Source organism: Entelurus aequoreus, linkage group LG03, assembly GCF_033978785.1.
Source record: "Entelurus aequoreus isolate RoL-2023_Sb linkage group LG03, RoL_Eaeq_v1.1, whole genome shotgun sequence".
In the NCBI taxonomy this organism is placed as follows: Eukaryota; Metazoa; Chordata; class Actinopteri; order Syngnathiformes; family Syngnathidae; genus Entelurus; species Entelurus aequoreus.
In genome coordinates, this window is record NC_084733.1 from 84,723,495 (window position 1) to 84,741,135 (window position 17,641).

The following is a 17,641-nucleotide window of genomic DNA, read 5'->3' on the forward strand; positions in this document are numbered from 1 at the left end:
TGAGGGCGGTCACAATTTTACCCCTCCAGTCTTCTCCCTGATTGCTCTCTTTGTCTTGTTTATACTTTTTGGAGCCTCTTTCTCTGCACTGTCCTCCATGTATGTAAGCTCTCTAAAAATGTCCTTCGAGCCGGATTTGAACCAGCGACCTAAGGATTTCAGCACTTAATTGTCACTACAGTCCTCCGCTCTACCAACTGAGCTATCGAAGGGATGAAGGTAATTGAACCAGCATACTTGCCAACCCACCCGTTTTTAGCGGGAGAATCCCTGTATTCAGCGCCTCTCTTGTTGTGTGCCATTTGTGCACTCTACTCTCTAAAAGCCCCAGATGTTATGACGTCATTGGGCAGGCAAGCTGTTTATATTGTGGGAAAGCGGACGTGAGAACAGGCTGTCCCCACTCAGTCTCAGGTCCGCATTGAGCTGGAAGGGGCGTGGCCTCCAGCTCCGGCTGAACACCGGGAGTTTGTCGGGAGAAAATCTCTGCCGGGAGGTTGTCAGGAGAGGCGCTGAATACCGGGATTCTCCCGCTAAAAACAGGAGGGTTGGCAAGTATGGTCGTTCATGTATTGAAAAGTAAGAACATTTGTGTTTGGACCTATTTTGCCTTATTTGTGAGCATTGCCCCAAAGTTATCCAATAGACACATTGTTATTTTCCCCCTCACTTTGATTGAAGTAAAGAAGGCTTGTAGTTGTACTACATTTCCCATGATGCATTGCCAGTGACAACATTGGTAGGCTTCGTTTGTAAACACGATGTTGTTGACCGTTCCTGCCGACGACGTGTGCGATTTTCAACCGCCTACAATCGAAGTGGGAGAGATAAAACTAGCTTTTATCGCATTCCTAAGCCTATTTCTGAGAGATTTTCTCCCGACAAACTCCCGGTATTCAGTCGGAGATGGAGGCCACGCCCCCTCCAGCTCAATGCGGACATGAGACTGAGTGGGGACAGCCTGTTCTCACGTCCGCTTTCCCACAATATAAACAGCTTGCCTGCCTAATGAACGGAGAAGTTAAACAGGACAATAATGCCTTCTAATGGATAGCCACCGGAACACTGAAATTCAAGTATTTTTTTTTTTTTCTATGTAAATAAAATAATATATATATATATATATATATATATATATATATATATATATATATATATATATATATATATATATATATATATATATATATATATATATATATATATATATATATATAGCTAGAATTCACTGAAAGTCAAGTATTTCATACATAAATATATATGAAATATATATGAAATACTCATATTGGTAAATTCTAGCTGTAAATAACCACGCCCCCAACCAAACCAAACCAAAATGTCCTTCGAGCCGGATTTGAACCAGCGACCTAAGGATTTCAGCACTTTGTCACTACAGTCCTCCGCTCTACCAACTGAGCTATCGAAGGGATGAAAGGTCGAGAACGAATTGCAGGGTTCGAATGTAACCGCGCCAACTGCCGTGACCGCCCTCGTCCTTATTAATGTTTTCTCCGCTGAGCCGGATTTGGAACAAGCGACCTAAAAATGTCAGCAATTCCCCTCTACTGTCTTCCTCCGCGAAGCAAACATTTTTACATGCATATCAAACCGTAGCTTCACTACTTTATCTGTATTCTGGCTTGGCTCTTGGTGAGGGCGGTCACATTTTTTTCCCCTCCAGTCTTCTCCCTGCTTGCTCTCTTTGTCTTGTCTTGTCTATACTTTTTGGAGCCTCTTTCTCTGCACTGTCCTCCATGTATGTAAACTCTCTAAAAGTGTCCTTCGAGCCGGATTTGAACCAGCGACCTAAGGATTTCAGCACTTAATTGTCACTACAGTCCTCCGCTCTACCAACTGAGCTATCGAAGGGATGAAGGTAATTGAACCAGCATACTTGCCAAGCCTCCCGTTTTTAGCGGGAGAATCCCGGTATTCAGCGCCTCTCCCGACAACCTCCCGGCAGAGATTTTCTCCCGACAAACTCCCGGTATTCAGTCGGAGCTGGAGGCCACGCCCCCTCCAGCTCAATGCGGACCTGAGACTGAGTGGGGACAGCCTGTTCTCACGTCCGCTTTCCCACAATATAAACAGCTTGCCTGCCCAATGAACGGAGAAGTTAAACAGGACAATAATGCCTTCTAATGGATAGCCACCGGAACACTGAAATTCAAGTTTTTTTTGTTTTTTTTCTATGTAAATAAAAAAAAAAAAAAATATATATATATATATATATATATATATATATATATATATATATATATATATATATATATATATATATATATAGCTAGAATTCACTGAAAGTCAAGTATTTCATACATAAATATATAATAATAATACCTGGGATTTATATAGCGCTTTTCTAAGTACTCAAAGTCGCTTTACATGTTAAAAATATATATATATGTAATAATATATGGTAAATTCTAGCTGTAAATAACCACGCCCCCAACCACGCCCCCAACCAAACCAAACCAAAATGTCCTTCGAGCCGGATTTGAACCAGCGACCTAAGGATTTCAGCACTTTGTCACTACAGTCCTCCGCTCTACCAATTGAGCTATCGAAGGGATGAAGGGATCTGAACCAGCGACCTAAACATTTCAGCAATTCACCTCTACGGTCTCCCTCTGCGGAGCAAACATTTTTACATGAATTTCAAAACGTAACTTAACTACTTTATCTGTATTCTGGCTTGGCTTTGGTGAGGGCGGTCTCATTTTTACCCCTCCAGTCTTCTCCCTGATTTCTCTCTTTGTCTTGTTTATACTTTTTGGAGCCTCTTTCTCTGCACTGTCCTCCATGTATGTAAGCTCTCTAAAAATGTCCTTCGAGCCGGATTTGAACCAGCGACCTAAGGATTTCAGCATTTTGTCACTACAGTCCTCCGCTCTACCAACTGAGCTATCGAAGGGATGAAGGTAATTCAACCTCCCGGCAGAGATTTTCTCCCGACAAACTCCCGGTATTCAGTCGGAGCTGGAGGCCACGCCCCCTCCAGCTCAATGCGGACCTGAGACTGAGTGGGGACAGCCTGTTCTCACGTCCGCTTTCCCACAATATAAACAGCTTGCCTGCCCAATGAACAGAGAAGTTAAACAGGACAATAATGCCTTCTAATGGATAGCCACCGGAACACTGAAAGTCAAGTATTTCATACATAAATATATATATATATATATATATATATATATATATATATATATATATATATATATATATATATATATATATATATATATATATATATATATATATATATATGTATATATATATATATATATATATATATATATATATATATATATATATATATATATATATATATATATATATATGAAATACTCAAATTGGTAAATTCTAGCTGTAAATAACCACGCCCCCAACCACGCCCCCAACCAAACCAAACCAAAATGTCCTCCGAGCCGGATTTGAACCAGCGACCTAAGGATTTCAGCATTTTGTCACTACAGTCCTCCGCTCTACCAACTGAGCTATCGAAGGGATGAAGGTATTTGAACCAGCATACTTGCCAACCCTCCCGTTTTTAGCGGGAGAATCCCGGTATTCAGCGCCTCTCCCAACAACCTCCCGGCAGAGATTTTCTCCCGACAAACTCCCGGTATTCAGTCGGAGCTGGAGGCCACGCCCCCTCCAGCTCAATGCGGACCTGAGACTGAGTGGGGACAGCCTGTTCTCACGTCCGCTTTCCCACAATATAAACAGCTTGCCTGCCCAATGAACGGAGAAGTTAAACAGTACAATAATGCCTTCTAATGGGTAGCCACCGGAACACTGAAATTCAAGTATTATTATTTTTTTTCTATGTAAATAAAAAAAAAAAAATATATATATATATATATATATATATATATATAGCTAGAATTCACTGAAAGTCAAGTATTTCATACATAAATATATATATATGTAATAATATATGGTAAATTCTAGCTGTAAATAACCACGCCCCCAACCACGCCCCCAACCAAACCAAACCAAAATGTCCTTCGAGCCGGATTTGAACCAGCGACCTAAACATTTCAGCAATTCACCTCTACAGTCTCCCTCTGCGAAACAAACATTTTTACATAAATTTCAAAATGTAACTTAACTACTTTATCTGTATTCTGGCTTGGCTCTTGGTGAGGGCGGTCACGTTTTTACCCCTCCAGTCTTCTTCCTGCTTGCTCTCTTTGTCTTGTCTTGTCTATACTTTTTGGAGCCTCTTTCTCTGCACTGTCCTCCATGTATGTAAGCTCTCTAAAAATGTCCTTCTAGCCGGATTTGAACCAGCGACCTAAGGATTTCAGCACTTTGTCACTACAGTCCTCCGCTCTACCAACTGAGCAATCGAAGGGATGAAAAGTACAGAACATATTGCAGGGTTCGAATTTCAGCAATTCACCTCCACAGTCTCCCTCTGCGAAGCAAACATTTTTACATAAATTTCAAACCGTAACTTAACTACTTTATCTGTATTGTCTACACTTTTTGGAGCTCTTTCTCTGCACTGTCCTCCATGTATGTAAGCTCTCTAAAAATGTCCTTCGAGCCGGATTTGAACCAGCGACCGAAACATTATAGCAGTTCACCTCTACAGTCTCCCTCTGCGAAGCAAACATTTTTACATAAATTTCAAATCGTAACTTAACTACTTTATCTGTGTTCTGGCTTGGCTCTTGGTGAGGGCGGTCACATTCTTTGTCTTGTCTTGTCTATACTTTTTGGAGCCTCTTTCTCTGCACTGTCCTCCATGTATGTAAGCTCTCTAAAAGTGTCCTTCGAGCCGGATTTGAACCAGCGACCTAAGGATTTCAGCACTTTGTCACTACAGTCCTCCGCTCTACCAACTGAGCTATCGAAGGAATGAAAGGGACAGAACATATTGCAGGGTTCGGATGTAACCGCGCCTACTGCCGTGACCGCCCTCGTTATTATTAATGTTTTCTCCTCTGAGCCGGATTTGGAACCAGCAACCTAAAAATTATAGCAATTCACCTCTACTGTCTCCCTCTGCGAAGCAAACATTTTTACATCAATTTCAAACCGTAACTTAACTACTTTAACTGTATTCTAGGTTGGCTCTCTGTGTGGGCGGTCGCATTTTTACCCCTCCAGTCTTCTCCCTGCTTGCTCTCTTTGTCTTGTCTTGTCTATACTTTTTGGGCTCTTTCTCTGCACTGTCCTCCATGTATGTAAACTCTCTAAAAATGTCCTTCGAGCCGGATTTGAACCAGCGACCTAAGGATTTCAGCACTTTGTCACTACAGTCCTCCGCTCTACCAACTGAGCTATCGAAGGGATGAAAGCTAGGAAACGTATTGCAGGGCTCGAATTTAACCACGCCAACTGCCGCGACCGCCCTCGTCATTATTAATGTTTTCTCGTCTGAGCCGGATTTGGAACCAGCGACCTAAAAATTATAGCAATTCACCTCTACAGTCTCCCTCTGCGAAGCAAACATTTTTACATACATTTCAAACCGTAACTTAACTACTTTATCTGTATTCTGGCTTGGCTCTTGGTGAGGGCGGTCGCATTTTTTCCCCTCCAGTCTTCTCCCTTTGTCTTGTCTTGTCTATACTTTTTGGAGCATGTATGTAAGCTCTCTAAAAATGTCCTTCGAGCCGGATTTGAACCAGCGACCTAAGGATTTCAGCACTTTGTCACTACAGTCCTCCGCTCTACCAACTGAGCTATCGAAGGGATGAAAAGTTGTGAATGTATTGAAGGGTTCGAATGTAACCACGCCAACTGCTGCGACCGCCCTCGTCATTATTAATGTCTGAGCCGGATTTGGAACCAGCGACCTAAACATTATAGCAATTCACCTCTACAGTCTCCCTCTGCGAAGCAAACATTTTTACATAAATTTCAAATCGTAACTTAACTACTTTATCTGTGTTCTGGCTTGGCTCTTGGTGAGGGCGGTCGCATTTTTTCCCCTCCAGTCTTCTCCCTTTTGTCTTGTCTTGTCTATACTTTTTGGAGCATGTATGTAAGCTCTCTAAAAATGTCCTTCAAGCCGGATTTGAACCAGCGACCTAAGGATTTCAGCACTTTGTCACTACAGTCCTCCGCTCTACCAACTGAGCTATCGAAGGGATGAAAGCTAGGAAACGTATTGCAGGGCTCGAATGTAACCACGCCAACTGCCGCGACCGCCCTCGTCATTATTAATGTTTTCTCGTCTGAGCTTGATTTGTAACCAGCGACCTAAAAATTATAGCAATTCACCTCTACAGTCTACCTGTCTACCTCCCTCTGCGAAGCAAACAATTTTACATCAATTTCAAACCGTAACTTAACTACTTTAACTGTATTCTAGGTTGGCTCTCTGTGAGGGCGGTCGCATTTTTACCCCTCCAGTCTTCTCCCTGCTTGCTCTCTTTGTCTTGTCTTGTCTATACTTTTTGGAGCTCTTTCTCTGCACTGTCCTCCATGTATGTAAGCTCTCTAAAAATGTCCTTCGAGCCGGATTTGAACCAGCGACCTAAGGATTTCAGCACTTTGTCACTACAGTCCTCCGCTCTACCAACTGAGCTATCGAAGGGATGAAAGGTACAGAACATATTGCAGGGTTCAGATGTAACCGCGCCTACTGCCGTGACCGCCCTCGTTATTATTAATATTTTCTCCTCTGAGCCGGATTTGGAACCAGCAACCTAAAAATTATAGCAATTCACCTCTACAGTCTCCCTCTGCGAAGCAAACATTTTTACATAAATTTCAAACCGTAACTTAACTACTTTATCTGTATTGGCTCTTGGTGAGGGCGGTCACATTTTTTTCCCCTCCAGTCTTCTCCCTGCTTGCTCTCTTTGTCTTGTCTTGTCTACACTTTTTGGAGCTCTTTCTCTGCACTGTCCTCCATGTATGTAAGCTCTCTAAAAATGTCCTTCGAGCCGGATTTGAACCAGCGACCTAAGGATTTCAGCACTTTGTCACTACAGTCCTCCGCTCTACCAACTGAGCTATCGAAGGGATGAAAAGTTGTGAATGTATTGCAGGGTTCGAATGTAACCATGCCAACTGCTGCGACCGCCCTCGTCATTATTAATGTCTGAGCCGGATTTGGAACCAGCGACCTAAACATTATAGCAGTTCACCTCTACAGTCTCCCTCTGCGAAGCAAACATTTTTACATAAATTTCAAATCGTAACTTAACTACTTTATCTGTGTTCTGGCTTGGCTCTTGGTGAGGGCGGTCACATTCTTTGTCTTGTCTTGTCTGCCGTGACCTCCCTCGTTATTATTAATGTTTTCTCCTCTAAGCCGGATTTGGAACCAACAACCTAAAAATTATACCAATTCACCTCCACAGTCTCCCTCTGCGAAGCAAACATTTTTACATTAATTTCAAACCGTAACTTAACTACTTTAACTGTATTCTAGGTTGGCTCTTGGTGAGGGCGGTCGCATTTTTACACCTCCAGTCTTCTCCCTGCTTGCTCTCTTTGTCTTGTCTTGTCTATACTTTTTGGAGCTCTTTCTCTGCACTGTCCTCCATGTATGTAAACTCTCTAAAAATGTCCTTCGAGCCGGATTTGAACCAGCGACCTAAGGATTTCAGCACTTTGTCACTACAGTCCTCCGCTCTACCAACTGAGCTATCGAAGGGATGAAAGCTAGGAAACGTATTGCAGGGCTCGAATGTAACCACGCTAACTGCCGCGACCGCCCTCGTCATTATTAATGTTTTCTCGTCTGAGCTTGATTTGTAACCAGCGACCTAAAAATTATAGCAATTCACCTCTACAGTCTACCTGTCTACCTCCCTCTGCGAAGCAAACAATTTTACATCAATTTCAAACCGTAACTTAACTACTTTAACTGTATTCTAGGTTGGCTCTCTGTGAGGGCGGTCGCATTTTTACCCCTCCAGTCTTCTCCCTGCTTGCTCTCTTTGTCTTGTCTTGTCTATACTTTTTGGAGCTCTTTCTCTGCACTGTCCTCCATGTATGTAAGCTCTCTAAAAATGTCCTTCGAGCCGGATTTGAACCAGCGACCTAAGGATTTCAGCACTTTGTCACTACAGTCCTCCGCTCTACCAACTGAGCTATCGAAGGGATGAAAGGTACAGAACATATTGCAGGGTTCAGATGTAACCGCGCCTACTGCCGTGACCGCCCTCGTTATTATTAATATTTTCTCTTCTGAGCCGGATTTGGAACCAGCAACCTAAAAATTATAGCAATTCACCTCTACAGTCTCCCTCTGCGAAGCAAACATTTTTACATAAATTTCAAACCGTAACTTAACTACTTTATCTGTATTGGCTCTTGGTGAGGGCGGTCACATTTTTTTCCCCTCCAGTCTTCTCCCTGCTTGCTCTCTTTGTCTTGTCTTGTCTACACTTTTTGGAGCTCTTTCTCTGCACTGTCCTCCATGTATGTAAGCTCTCTAAAAATGTCCTTCGAGCCGGATTTGAACCAGCGACCTAAGGATTTCAGCACTTTGTCACTACAGTCCTCCGCTCTACCAACTGAGCTATCGAAGGGATGAAAAGTTGTGAATGTATTGCAGGGTTCGAATGTAACCATGCCAACTGCTGCGACCGCCCTCGTCATTATTAATGTCTGAGCCGGATTTGGAACCAGCGACCTAAACATTATAGCAGTTCACCTCTACAGTCTCCCTCTGCGAAGCAAACATTTTTACATAAATTTCAAATCGTAACTTAACTACTTTATCTGTGTTCTGGCTTGGCTCTTGGTGAGGGCGGTCACATTCTTTGTCTTGTCTTGTCTGCCGTGACCTCCCTCGTTATTATTAATGTTTTCTCCTCTGAGCCGGATTTGGAACCAACAACCTAAAAATTATACCAATTCACCTCCACAGTCTCCCTCTGCGAAGCAAACATTTTTACATTAATTTCAAACCGTAACTTAACTACTTTAACTGTATTCTAGGTTGGCTCTTGGTGAGGGCGGTCGCATTTTTTCCCCTCCAGTCTTCTCCCTTTGTCTTGTCTTGTCTATACTTTTTGGAACTCTTTCTCTGCACTGTCCTCCATGTATGTAAACTCTCTAAAAATGTCCTTCGAGCCGGATTTGAACCAGCGACCTAAGGATTTCAGCACTTTGTCACTACAGTCCTCCGCTCTACCAACTGAGCTATCGAAGGGATGAAAGCTAGGAAACGTATTGCAGGCCTCGAATTTAACCACGCCAACTGCTGCGACCGCCCTCGTCATTATTAATGTTTTCTCGTCTGAGCCGGATTTGGAACCAGCGACCTAAAAATTATAGCAATTCACCTCTACAGTCTCCCTCTGCGAAGCAAACATTTTTACATTAATTTCAATCGTAACTTAACTACTTCATCTGTTCTGTATTCTGGCTCGGCGCTTGGTGAGGGCGGTCGCATTTGTTTCCCCCTCCAGTCTTCTCCCTGCTTGCTCTCTTTGTCTTGTCTTGTCTATACTTTTTGGAGCCTCTTTCTCTGCACTGTCCTCCATGTATGGAAGCTCTCTAAAAGTGTCCTTCGAGCCGGATTTGAACCAGCGACCTAAGGATTTCAGCACTTTGTCACTACAGTCCTCCGCTCTACCAACTGAGCTATCGAAGGGATGAAAGGTACAGAACATATTGCAGGGTTCAGATGTAACCGCGCCTACTGCCGCGACCGCCCTCGTTATTATTAATGTTTTCTCCTCTGAGCCGGATTTGGAACCAGCAACCTAAAAATTATACCAATTCACCTCTACAGTCTCCCTCTGCGAAGCAAACATTTTTACATACATTTCAAACCGTAACTTAACTACTTTATCTGTATTCTGGCTTGGCTCTTGGTGAGGGCGGTCGCATTTTTCCCCCTCCAGTCTTCTTCCTTTGTCTTGTCTTGTCTAAACTTTTTGGAGCATGTATGTAAGCTCTTTAAAAATGTCCTTCGAGCCGGATTTGAACCAGCGACCTAAGGATTTCAGCACTTTGTCACTACAGTCCTCCGCTCTACCAACTGAGCTATCGAAGGGATGAAAGCTAGGAAACATATTGCAGGGCTCGAAAGTAACCACGCCAACTGCCGCGACCGCCCTCGTCATTATTAATGTTTTCTCGTCTGAGCTTGATTTGTAACCAGCGACCTAAACATTATAGCAATTCACCTCTACAGTCTACCTCTGCGAAACAAACATTTTTACATAAATTTCAAATCGTAACTTAACTACTTTATCTGTGTTCTGGCTTGGCTCTTGGTGAGGGCGGTCGCATTTTTTCCCCTCCAGTCTTCTCCCTTTGTCTTGTCTTGTCTATACTTTTTGGAGCATGTATGTAAGCTCTCTAAAAATGTCCTTCAAGCCAGATTTGAACCAGCGACCTAAGGATTTCAGCACTTTGTCACTACAGTCCTCCGCTCTACCAACTGAGCTATCGAAGGGATGAAAGCTAGGAAACATATTGCAGGGCTCGAAAGTAACCACGCCAACTGCCGCGACCGCCCTCGTCATTATTAATGTTTACTCGTCTGAGCTTGATTTGTAACCAGCGACCTAAAAATTATAGCAATTCACCTCTACAGTCTACCTGTCTACCTCCCTCTGCGAAGCAAACAATTTTACATCAATTTCAAACCGTAACTTAACTACTTTAACTGTATTCTAGGTTGGCTCTCTGTGAGGGCGGTCACATTTTTACCCCTCCAGTCTTCTCCCTGCTTGCTCTCTTTGTCTTGTCTTGTCTTGTCTATACTTTTTGGAGCTCTTTCTCTGCACTGTCCTCCATGTATGTAAGCTCTCTAAAAATGTCCTTCGAGCCGGATTTGAACCAGCGACCTAAGGATTTCAGCACTTTGTCACTACAGTCCTCCGCTCTACCAACTGAGCTATCGAAGGGATGAAAGGTACAGAACATATTGCAGGGTTCAGATGTAACCGCGCCTACTGCCGTGACCGCCCTCGTTATTATTAATATTTTCTCCTCTGAGCCGGATTTGGAACCAGCAACCTAAAAATTATAGCAATTCACCTCTACAGTCTCCCTCTGCGAAGCAAACATTTTTACATAAATTTCAAACCGTAACTTAACTACTTTATCTGTATTGGCTCTTGGTGAGGGCGGTCACATTTTTTTCCCCCTCCAGTCTTCTCCCTGCTTGCTCTCTTTGTCTTGTCTTGTCTACACTTTTTGGAGCTCTTTCTCTGCACTGTCCTCCATGTATGTAAGCTCTCTAAAATGTCCTTCGAGCCGGATTTGAACCAGCGACCTAAGGATTTCAGCACTTTGTCACTACAGTCCTCCGCTCTACCAACTGAGCTATCGAAGGGATGAAAAGTTGTGAATGTATTGCAGGGTTCGAATGTAACCATGCCAACTGCTGCGACCGCCCTCGTCATTATTAATGTCTGAGCCGGATTTGGAACCAGCGACCTAAACATTATAGCAGTTCACCTCTACAGTCTCCCTCTGCGAAGCAAACATTTTTACATAAATTTCAAATCGTAACTTAACTACTTTATCTGTGTTCTGGCTTGGCTCTTGGTGAGGGCGGTCACATTCTTTGTCTTGTCTTGTCTGCCGTGACCTCCCTCGTTATTATTAATGTTTTCTCCTCTGAGCCGGATTTGGAACCAACAACCTAAAAATTATACCAATTCACCTCCACAGTCTCCCTCTGCGAAGCAAACATTTTTACATTAATTTCAAACCGTAACTTAACTACTTTAACTGTATTCTAGGTTGGCTCTTGGTGAGGGCGGTCGCATTTTTACACCTCCAGTCTTCTCCCTGCTTGCTCTCTTTGTCTTGTCTTGTCTATACTTTTTGGAGCTCTTTCTCTGCACTGTCCTCCATGTATGTAAACTCTCTAAGAATGTCCTTCGAGCCGGATTTGAACCAGCGACCTAAGGATTTCAGCACTTTGTCACTACAGTCCTCCGCTCTACCAACTGAGCTATCGAAGGGATGAAAGCTAGGAAACGTATTGCAGGGCTCGAATGTAACCACGCCAACTGCCGCGACCGCCCTCGTCATTATTAATGTTTTCTCATCTGAGCTTGATTTGGAACCAGCGACCTAAAAATTATAGCAATTCACCTCTACAGTCTACCTCTGCGAAACAAACATTTTTACATTAATTTCAAACCGTAACTTAACTACTTTATCTGTATTCTGGCTTGGCTCTTGGTCAGGGCGGTCGCATTTTTTCCCCTCCAGTCTTCTCCCTGCTTGCTCTCTTTGTCTTGTCTTGTCTATACTTTTTGGAGCCTCTTTCTCTGCACTGTCCTCCATGTATGTAAGCTCTCTAAAAGTGTCCTTCGAGCCGGATTTGAACCAGCGACCTAAGGATTTCAGCACTTTGTCACTACAGTCCTCCGCTCTACCAACTGAGCTATCGAAGGGATGAAAGGGACAGAACATATTGCAGGGTTCGGATGTAACCGCGCCTACTGCCGTGACCGCCCTCGTTATTATTAATGTTTTCTCCTTTGTCCCGGATTTGGAACCAGCAACCTAAAAATTATACCAATTCACCTCTACAGTCTCCCTCTGCGAAGCAAACATTTTTACATACATTTCAAACCGTAACTTAACTACTTTATCTGTATTCTGGCTTGGCTCTTGGTGAGGGCGGTCGCATTTTTCCCCCTCCAGTCTTCTCCCTTTGTCTTGTCTTGTCTATACTTTTGGAACTCTTTCTCTGCACTGACCTCCATGTATGTAAACTCTCTAAAAATGTCCTTCGAGCCGGATTTGAACCAGCGACCTAAGGATTTCAGCACTTCGTCACTACAGTCCTCCGCTCTACCAACTGAGCTATCGAAGGGATGAAGGTAGGAAACGTATTGCAGGCCTCGAATTTAACCACGCCAACTGCCGCGACCCGCCCTCGCCATTATTAATGTTTTCTCGTCTGAGCCGGATTTGGGAACCAGCGACCTAAAAATTATAGCAATTCACCTCTACAGTCTCCCTCTGCGAAGCAAACATTTTTACATAATTTCAATCGTAACTTAACTACTTCATCTGTATTCTGGCTCGGCGCTTGGTCAGGGCGGTCGCATTTGTTTCCCCCTCCAGTCTTCTCCCTGCTTGCTCTCTTTGTCTTGTCTTGTCTATACTTTTTGGAGCCTCTTTCTCTGCACTGTCCTCCATGTATGGAAGCTCTCTAAAAGTGTCCTTCGAGCCGGATTTGAACCAGCGACCTAAGGATTTCAGCACTTTGTCACTACAGTCCTCCGCTCTACCAACTGAGGCTATCGAAGGGATGAAAGGGACAGAACATATTGCAGGGTTCGGATGTAACCGCGCCTACTGCCGTGACCGCCCTTGTTATTATTAATGTTTTCTCCTCTGAGCCGGATTTGGAACCAGCAACCTAAAAATTATAGCAATTCACCTCTACAGTCTCCCTCTGTGAAGCAAACATTTTTATATAAATTTCAAACTGTAACTTAACTACTTTAACTGTATTCTAGGTTGGCTCTCTGTGTGGGCGGTCGCATTTTTACACCTCCAGTCTTCTCCCTGCTTGCTCTCTTTGTCTTGTCTTGTCTATACTTTTTGGAACTCTTTCTCTGCACTGTCCTCCGTGTATGTAAACTCTCTAAAAATGTCCTTCGAGCCGGATTTGAACCAGCGACCTAAGGATTTCAGCACTTTGTCACTACAGTCCTCCGCTCTACCAACTGAGCTATCGAAGGGATGAAAGCTAGGAAACGTATTGCAGGGCTCGAATTTAACCACGCCAACTGCCGCGACCGCCCTCGTCATTATTAATGTTTTCTCGTCTGAGCCGGATTTGGAACCAGCGACCTAAAAATTATAGCAATTCACCTCTACAGTCTCCCTCTGCGAAGCAAACATTTTTACATTAATTTCAATCGTAACTTAACTACTTCATCTGTTCTGTATTCTGGCTCGGCGCTTGGTCAGGGCGGTCGCATTTGTTTCCCCCTCCAGTCTTCTCCCTGCTTGCTCTCTTTGTCTTGTCTTGTCTATACTTTTTGGAGCCTCTTTCTCTGCACTGTCCTCCATGTATGGAAGCTCTCTAAAAGTGTCCTTCGAGCCGGATTTGAACCAGCGACCTAAGGATTTCAGCACTTTGTCACTACAGTCCTCCGCTCTACCAACTGAGCTATCGAAGGGATGAAAGGGACAGAACATATTGCAGGGTTCGGATGTAACCGCGCCTACTGCCGTGACCGCCCTCGTTATTATTAATGTTTTCTCCTCTGAGCCGGATTTGGAACCAGCAACCTAAAAATTATAGCAATTCACCTCTACAGTCTCCCTCTGCGAAGCAAACATTTTTACATAAATTTCAAACCGTAACTTAACTACTTTAACTGTATTCTAGGTTGGCTCTCTGTGTGGGCGGTCGCATTTTTACACCTCCAGTCTTCTCCCTGCTTGCTCTCTTTGTCTTGTTTATACTTTTTGGAGCTCTTTCTCTGCACTGTCCTCCATGTATGTAAACTCTCTAAAAATGTCCTTCAAGCCGGATTTGAACCAGCGACCTAAGGATTTCAGCACTTTGTCACTACAGTCCTCTGCTCTACCAACTGAGCTATCGAAGGGATGAAAGCTAGGAAACATATTGCAGGGCTCTAATTTAACCACGCCAACTGCCGGCGACCGCCCTCGTCATTATTAATGTTTTCTCGTCTGAGCTTGATTTGGAACCAGCGACCTAAAAATTATAGCAATTCACCTCTACAGTCTACCTCTGCGAAACAAACATTTTTACATTAATTTCAAACCGTAACTTAACTACTTCATCTGTATTCTGGCTCGGCGCTTGGTGAGGGGCGGTCGCATTTGTTTCCCCCTCCAGTCTTCTCCCTGCTTGCTCTCTTTGTCTTGTCTTGTCTATACTTTTTGGAGCCTCTTTCTCTGCACTGTCCTCCATGTATGGAAGCTCTCTAAAAGTGTCCTTCGAGCCGGATTTGAACCAGCGACCTAAGGATTTCAGCACTTTGTCACTACAGTCCTCCGCTCTACCAACTGAGCTATCGAAGGGATGAAAGGGACAGAACATATTGCAGGGTTCGGATGTAACCGCGCCTACTGCCGTGACCGCCCTCGTTATTATTAATGTTTTCTCCTCTGAGCCGGATTTGGAACCAGCAACCTAAAAATTATAGCAATTCACCTCTACAGTCTCCCTCTGCGAAGCAAACATTTTTACATAAATTTCAAACCGTAACTTAACTACTTTAACTGTATTCTAGGTTGGCTCTCTGTGTGGGCGGGTCGCATTTTTACACCTCCAGTCTTCTCCCTGCTTGCTCTCTTTGTCTTGTTTTATACTTTTTGGAGCTCTTTCTCTGCACTGTCCTCCATGTATGTAAACTCTCTAAAAATGTCCTTCAAGCCGGATTTGAACCAGCGACCTAAGGATTTCAGCACTTTGTCACTACAGTCCTCTGCTCTACCAACTGAGCTATCGAAGGGATGAAAGCTAGGAAACATATTGCAGGGCTCTAATTTAACCACGCCAACTGCCGCGACCGCCCTCGTCATTATTAATGTTTTCTCGTCTGAGCTTGATTTGGAACCAGCGACCTAAAAATTATAGCAATTCACCTCTACAGTCTACCTCTGCGAAACAAACATTTTTACATTAATTTCAAACCGTAACTTAACTACTTCATCTGTATTCTGGCTCGGCGCTTGGTGAGGGGCGGTCGCATTTGTTTCCCCCTCCAGTCTTCTCCCTGCTTGCTCTCTTTGTCTTGTCTTGTCTACACTTTTTGGAACTCTTTCTCTGCACTGTCCTCCATGTATGTAAGCTCTCTAAAAATATCCTTCGAGCTGGATTTGAACCAGCGACCTAAGGATTTCAGCACTTTGTCACTACAGTCCTCCGCTCTACCAACTGAGCTATCGAAGGGATGAAAGCTAGGAAACGTATTGCAGGGGTTCGAATGTAACCACGCCAACTGCTGCGACCGCCCTCGTCATTATTAATGTCTGAGCCGGATTTGGAACCAGCGACCTAAACATTATAGCAATTCACCTCTACAGTCTCCCTCTGCGAAGCAAACATTTTTACATAAATTTCAAACCGTAACTTAACTACTTTATCTGTGTTCTGGCTTGGCTCTTGGTGAGGGCGGTCGCATTTTTTCCCCTCCAGTCTTCTCCCTTTGTCTTGTCTTGTCTATAATTTTTGGAACTCTTTCTCTGCACTGTCCTCCATGTATGTAAGCTCTCTAAAAATGTCCTTCGAGCCGGATTTGAACCAGCGACCTAAGGATTTCAGCACTTTATCACTACAGTCCTCCGCTCTACCAACTGAGCTATCGAAGGGATGAAAGCCAGGAAACGTATTGCAGGGCTCGAATTTAACCACGCCAACTGCCGCGACCGCCGTCGTCATTATTAATGTTTTCTCGTCTGAGCCGGATTTGGAACCAGCGACCTAAAAATGATAGAAATTCACCTCTACAGTCTCCCTCTGCGAAGCAAACATTTTGACATTAATTTCAAACCGTAACTTAACTACTTTATCTGTATTCTGGCTTGGCTCTTGGTCAGGGCGGTCGCATTTTTTCCCCTCCAGTCTTCTCCCTGCTTGCTCTCTTTGTCTTGTCTTGTCTATACTTTTTGGAGCCTCTTTCTCTGCACTGTCCTCCATGTATGTAAGCTCTCTAAAAGTGTCCTTCGAGCCGGATTTGAACCAGCGACCTAAGGATTTCAGCACTTTGTCACTACAGTCCTCCGCTCTACCAACTGAGCTATCGAAGGGATGAAAGGGACAGAACATATTGCAGGGTTCGGATGTAACCGCGCCTACTGCCGTGACCGCCCTCGTTATTATTAATGTTTTCTCCTCTGTCCCGGATTTGGAACCAGCAACCTAAAAATTATAGCAATTCACCTCTACAGTCTCCCTCTGCGAAGCAAACATTTTTACATACATTTCAAACCGTAACTTAACTACTTTATCTGTATTCTGGCTTGGCTCTTGGTGAGGGCGGTCGCATTTTCCCCCCTCCAGTCTTCTCCCTTTGTCTTGTCTTGTCTATACTTTTTGGAACTCTTTCTCTGCACTGTCCTCCATGTATGTAAACTCTCTAAAATGTCCTTCGAGCCGGATTTGAACCAGCGACCTAAGGATTTCAGCACTTTGTCACTACAGTCCTCCGCTCTACCAACTGAGCTATCGAAGAGGTGAAAGCTAGGAAATGTATTGCAGGCCTCGAATGTAACCACGCCAACTGCCGCGACCGCCCTCGCCATTATTAATGTTTTCTCGTCTGAGCCGGATTTGGAACCAGCGACCTAAAAATTATAGCAATTCACCTCTACAGTCTCCCTCTGCGAAGCAAACATTTTTATATTAATTTCAATCGTAACTTAACTACTTCATCTGTTCTGTATTCTGGCTCGGCGCTTGGTGAGGGCGGTCGCATTTGTTTCCCCCTCCAGTCTTCTCCCTGCTTGCTCTCTTTGTCTTGTCTTGTCTATACTTTTTGGAGCTCTTTCTCTGCACTGTCCTCCATGTATGTAAGCTCTCTAAAAATATCCTTCGAGCCGGATTTGAACCAGCGACCTAAGGATTTCAGCACTTTGTCACTACAGTCCTCCGCTCTACCAACTGAGCTATCGAAGGGATGAAAGGGACAGAACATATTGCAGGGTTCGAATGTAACCACGCCAACTGCCGCGACCGCCCTCGTCATTATTAATGTTT

The 17,641-nt window shown here is 43.9% G+C and overlaps 36 non-coding genes across 36 annotated transcripts; all 36 read right to left on the reverse strand.

Moving 5' to 3' along the window:
• Positions 1-121: 121 nt before the first annotated feature.
• On the reverse strand, positions 122-212 carry trnay-gua (transfer RNA tyrosine (anticodon GUA)). The gene is given in 2 exon segments: positions 122-157; positions 176-212. It is a non-coding gene; the product is annotated as a tRNA-Tyr (tRNA).
• Positions 213-1,339: 1,127 nt separating this feature from the next.
• On the reverse strand, positions 1,340-1,427 carry trnay-gua (transfer RNA tyrosine (anticodon GUA)). Its single transcript is given in 2 exon segments — positions 1,340-1,375; positions 1,391-1,427. It is a non-coding gene; the product is annotated as a tRNA-Tyr (tRNA).
• A 351-nt stretch (positions 1,428-1,778) lies between these two features.
• trnay-gua (transfer RNA tyrosine (anticodon GUA)) lies at positions 1,779-1,869 on the reverse strand. Its single transcript is given in 2 exon segments — positions 1,779-1,814; positions 1,833-1,869. It is a non-coding gene; the product is annotated as a tRNA-Tyr (tRNA).
• A 613-nt stretch (positions 1,870-2,482) lies between these two features.
• trnay-gua (transfer RNA tyrosine (anticodon GUA)) lies at positions 2,483-2,570 on the reverse strand. The gene is given in 2 exon segments: positions 2,483-2,518; positions 2,534-2,570. It is a non-coding gene; the product is annotated as a tRNA-Tyr (tRNA).
• Positions 2,571-2,826: 256 nt separating this feature from the next.
• On the reverse strand, positions 2,827-2,914 carry trnay-gua (transfer RNA tyrosine (anticodon GUA)). The gene is given in 2 exon segments: positions 2,827-2,862; positions 2,878-2,914. It is a non-coding gene; the product is annotated as a tRNA-Tyr (tRNA).
• Positions 2,915-3,416: 502 nt separating this feature from the next.
• Positions 3,417-3,504, reverse strand: trnay-gua (transfer RNA tyrosine (anticodon GUA)). The gene is given in 2 exon segments: positions 3,417-3,452; positions 3,468-3,504. It is a non-coding gene; the product is annotated as a tRNA-Tyr (tRNA).
• Positions 3,505-4,269: 765 nt separating this feature from the next.
• Positions 4,270-4,357, reverse strand: trnay-gua (transfer RNA tyrosine (anticodon GUA)). Its single transcript is given in 2 exon segments — positions 4,270-4,305; positions 4,321-4,357. It is a non-coding gene; the product is annotated as a tRNA-Tyr (tRNA).
• A 420-nt stretch (positions 4,358-4,777) lies between these two features.
• Positions 4,778-4,865, reverse strand: trnay-gua (transfer RNA tyrosine (anticodon GUA)). Its single transcript is given in 2 exon segments — positions 4,778-4,813; positions 4,829-4,865. It is a non-coding gene; the product is annotated as a tRNA-Tyr (tRNA).
• Positions 4,866-5,213: 348 nt separating this feature from the next.
• Positions 5,214-5,301, reverse strand: trnay-gua (transfer RNA tyrosine (anticodon GUA)). Its single transcript is given in 2 exon segments — positions 5,214-5,249; positions 5,265-5,301. It is a non-coding gene; the product is annotated as a tRNA-Tyr (tRNA).
• A 317-nt stretch (positions 5,302-5,618) lies between these two features.
• On the reverse strand, positions 5,619-5,706 carry trnay-gua (transfer RNA tyrosine (anticodon GUA)). The gene is given in 2 exon segments: positions 5,619-5,654; positions 5,670-5,706. It is a non-coding gene; the product is annotated as a tRNA-Tyr (tRNA).
• Positions 5,707-6,016: 310 nt separating this feature from the next.
• trnay-gua (transfer RNA tyrosine (anticodon GUA)) lies at positions 6,017-6,104 on the reverse strand. Its single transcript is given in 2 exon segments — positions 6,017-6,052; positions 6,068-6,104. It is a non-coding gene; the product is annotated as a tRNA-Tyr (tRNA).
• Positions 6,105-6,465: 361 nt separating this feature from the next.
• On the reverse strand, positions 6,466-6,553 carry trnay-gua (transfer RNA tyrosine (anticodon GUA)). The gene is given in 2 exon segments: positions 6,466-6,501; positions 6,517-6,553. It is a non-coding gene; the product is annotated as a tRNA-Tyr (tRNA).
• A 343-nt stretch (positions 6,554-6,896) lies between these two features.
• trnay-gua (transfer RNA tyrosine (anticodon GUA)) lies at positions 6,897-6,984 on the reverse strand. Its single transcript is given in 2 exon segments — positions 6,897-6,932; positions 6,948-6,984. It is a non-coding gene; the product is annotated as a tRNA-Tyr (tRNA).
• Positions 6,985-7,533: 549 nt separating this feature from the next.
• On the reverse strand, positions 7,534-7,621 carry trnay-gua (transfer RNA tyrosine (anticodon GUA)). Its single transcript is given in 2 exon segments — positions 7,534-7,569; positions 7,585-7,621. It is a non-coding gene; the product is annotated as a tRNA-Tyr (tRNA).
• Positions 7,622-7,982: 361 nt separating this feature from the next.
• On the reverse strand, positions 7,983-8,070 carry trnay-gua (transfer RNA tyrosine (anticodon GUA)). Its single transcript is given in 2 exon segments — positions 7,983-8,018; positions 8,034-8,070. It is a non-coding gene; the product is annotated as a tRNA-Tyr (tRNA).
• A 343-nt stretch (positions 8,071-8,413) lies between these two features.
• Positions 8,414-8,501, reverse strand: trnay-gua (transfer RNA tyrosine (anticodon GUA)). The gene is given in 2 exon segments: positions 8,414-8,449; positions 8,465-8,501. It is a non-coding gene; the product is annotated as a tRNA-Tyr (tRNA).
• A 538-nt stretch (positions 8,502-9,039) lies between these two features.
• trnay-gua (transfer RNA tyrosine (anticodon GUA)) lies at positions 9,040-9,127 on the reverse strand. Its single transcript is given in 2 exon segments — positions 9,040-9,075; positions 9,091-9,127. It is a non-coding gene; the product is annotated as a tRNA-Tyr (tRNA).
• A 356-nt stretch (positions 9,128-9,483) lies between these two features.
• On the reverse strand, positions 9,484-9,571 carry trnay-gua (transfer RNA tyrosine (anticodon GUA)). The gene is given in 2 exon segments: positions 9,484-9,519; positions 9,535-9,571. It is a non-coding gene; the product is annotated as a tRNA-Tyr (tRNA).
• A 317-nt stretch (positions 9,572-9,888) lies between these two features.
• trnay-gua (transfer RNA tyrosine (anticodon GUA)) lies at positions 9,889-9,976 on the reverse strand. Its single transcript is given in 2 exon segments — positions 9,889-9,924; positions 9,940-9,976. It is a non-coding gene; the product is annotated as a tRNA-Tyr (tRNA).
• Positions 9,977-10,293: 317 nt separating this feature from the next.
• Positions 10,294-10,381, reverse strand: trnay-gua (transfer RNA tyrosine (anticodon GUA)). The gene is given in 2 exon segments: positions 10,294-10,329; positions 10,345-10,381. It is a non-coding gene; the product is annotated as a tRNA-Tyr (tRNA).
• Positions 10,382-10,747: 366 nt separating this feature from the next.
• On the reverse strand, positions 10,748-10,835 carry trnay-gua (transfer RNA tyrosine (anticodon GUA)). Its single transcript is given in 2 exon segments — positions 10,748-10,783; positions 10,799-10,835. It is a non-coding gene; the product is annotated as a tRNA-Tyr (tRNA).
• A 343-nt stretch (positions 10,836-11,178) lies between these two features.
• On the reverse strand, positions 11,179-11,266 carry trnay-gua (transfer RNA tyrosine (anticodon GUA)). Its single transcript is given in 2 exon segments — positions 11,179-11,214; positions 11,230-11,266. It is a non-coding gene; the product is annotated as a tRNA-Tyr (tRNA).
• Positions 11,267-11,815: 549 nt separating this feature from the next.
• trnay-gua (transfer RNA tyrosine (anticodon GUA)) lies at positions 11,816-11,903 on the reverse strand. Its single transcript is given in 2 exon segments — positions 11,816-11,851; positions 11,867-11,903. It is a non-coding gene; the product is annotated as a tRNA-Tyr (tRNA).
• A 350-nt stretch (positions 11,904-12,253) lies between these two features.
• On the reverse strand, positions 12,254-12,341 carry trnay-gua (transfer RNA tyrosine (anticodon GUA)). The gene is given in 2 exon segments: positions 12,254-12,289; positions 12,305-12,341. It is a non-coding gene; the product is annotated as a tRNA-Tyr (tRNA).
• A 337-nt stretch (positions 12,342-12,678) lies between these two features.
• trnay-gua (transfer RNA tyrosine (anticodon GUA)) lies at positions 12,679-12,766 on the reverse strand. The gene is given in 2 exon segments: positions 12,679-12,714; positions 12,730-12,766. It is a non-coding gene; the product is annotated as a tRNA-Tyr (tRNA).
• Positions 12,767-13,117: 351 nt separating this feature from the next.
• trnay-gua (transfer RNA tyrosine (anticodon GUA)) lies at positions 13,118-13,206 on the reverse strand. Its single transcript is given in 2 exon segments — positions 13,118-13,153; positions 13,169-13,206. It is a non-coding gene; the product is annotated as a tRNA-Tyr (tRNA).
• A 349-nt stretch (positions 13,207-13,555) lies between these two features.
• Positions 13,556-13,643, reverse strand: trnay-gua (transfer RNA tyrosine (anticodon GUA)). Its single transcript is given in 2 exon segments — positions 13,556-13,591; positions 13,607-13,643. It is a non-coding gene; the product is annotated as a tRNA-Tyr (tRNA).
• Positions 13,644-13,999: 356 nt separating this feature from the next.
• On the reverse strand, positions 14,000-14,087 carry trnay-gua (transfer RNA tyrosine (anticodon GUA)). The gene is given in 2 exon segments: positions 14,000-14,035; positions 14,051-14,087. It is a non-coding gene; the product is annotated as a tRNA-Tyr (tRNA).
• Positions 14,088-14,431: 344 nt separating this feature from the next.
• Positions 14,432-14,519, reverse strand: trnay-gua (transfer RNA tyrosine (anticodon GUA)). Its single transcript is given in 2 exon segments — positions 14,432-14,467; positions 14,483-14,519. It is a non-coding gene; the product is annotated as a tRNA-Tyr (tRNA).
• A 354-nt stretch (positions 14,520-14,873) lies between these two features.
• On the reverse strand, positions 14,874-14,961 carry trnay-gua (transfer RNA tyrosine (anticodon GUA)). Its single transcript is given in 2 exon segments — positions 14,874-14,909; positions 14,925-14,961. It is a non-coding gene; the product is annotated as a tRNA-Tyr (tRNA).
• Positions 14,962-15,307: 346 nt separating this feature from the next.
• Positions 15,308-15,395, reverse strand: trnay-gua (transfer RNA tyrosine (anticodon GUA)). The gene is given in 2 exon segments: positions 15,308-15,343; positions 15,359-15,395. It is a non-coding gene; the product is annotated as a tRNA-Tyr (tRNA).
• Positions 15,396-15,747: 352 nt separating this feature from the next.
• trnay-gua (transfer RNA tyrosine (anticodon GUA)) lies at positions 15,748-15,835 on the reverse strand. The gene is given in 2 exon segments: positions 15,748-15,783; positions 15,799-15,835. It is a non-coding gene; the product is annotated as a tRNA-Tyr (tRNA).
• Positions 15,836-16,166: 331 nt separating this feature from the next.
• trnay-gua (transfer RNA tyrosine (anticodon GUA)) lies at positions 16,167-16,254 on the reverse strand. Its single transcript is given in 2 exon segments — positions 16,167-16,202; positions 16,218-16,254. It is a non-coding gene; the product is annotated as a tRNA-Tyr (tRNA).
• A 350-nt stretch (positions 16,255-16,604) lies between these two features.
• Positions 16,605-16,692, reverse strand: trnay-gua (transfer RNA tyrosine (anticodon GUA)). The gene is given in 2 exon segments: positions 16,605-16,640; positions 16,656-16,692. It is a non-coding gene; the product is annotated as a tRNA-Tyr (tRNA).
• A 337-nt stretch (positions 16,693-17,029) lies between these two features.
• trnay-gua (transfer RNA tyrosine (anticodon GUA)) lies at positions 17,030-17,117 on the reverse strand. Its single transcript is given in 2 exon segments — positions 17,030-17,065; positions 17,081-17,117. It is a non-coding gene; the product is annotated as a tRNA-Tyr (tRNA).
• Positions 17,118-17,472: 355 nt separating this feature from the next.
• On the reverse strand, positions 17,473-17,560 carry trnay-gua (transfer RNA tyrosine (anticodon GUA)). The gene is given in 2 exon segments: positions 17,473-17,508; positions 17,524-17,560. It is a non-coding gene; the product is annotated as a tRNA-Tyr (tRNA).
• Positions 17,561-17,641: the final 81 nt, after the last annotated feature.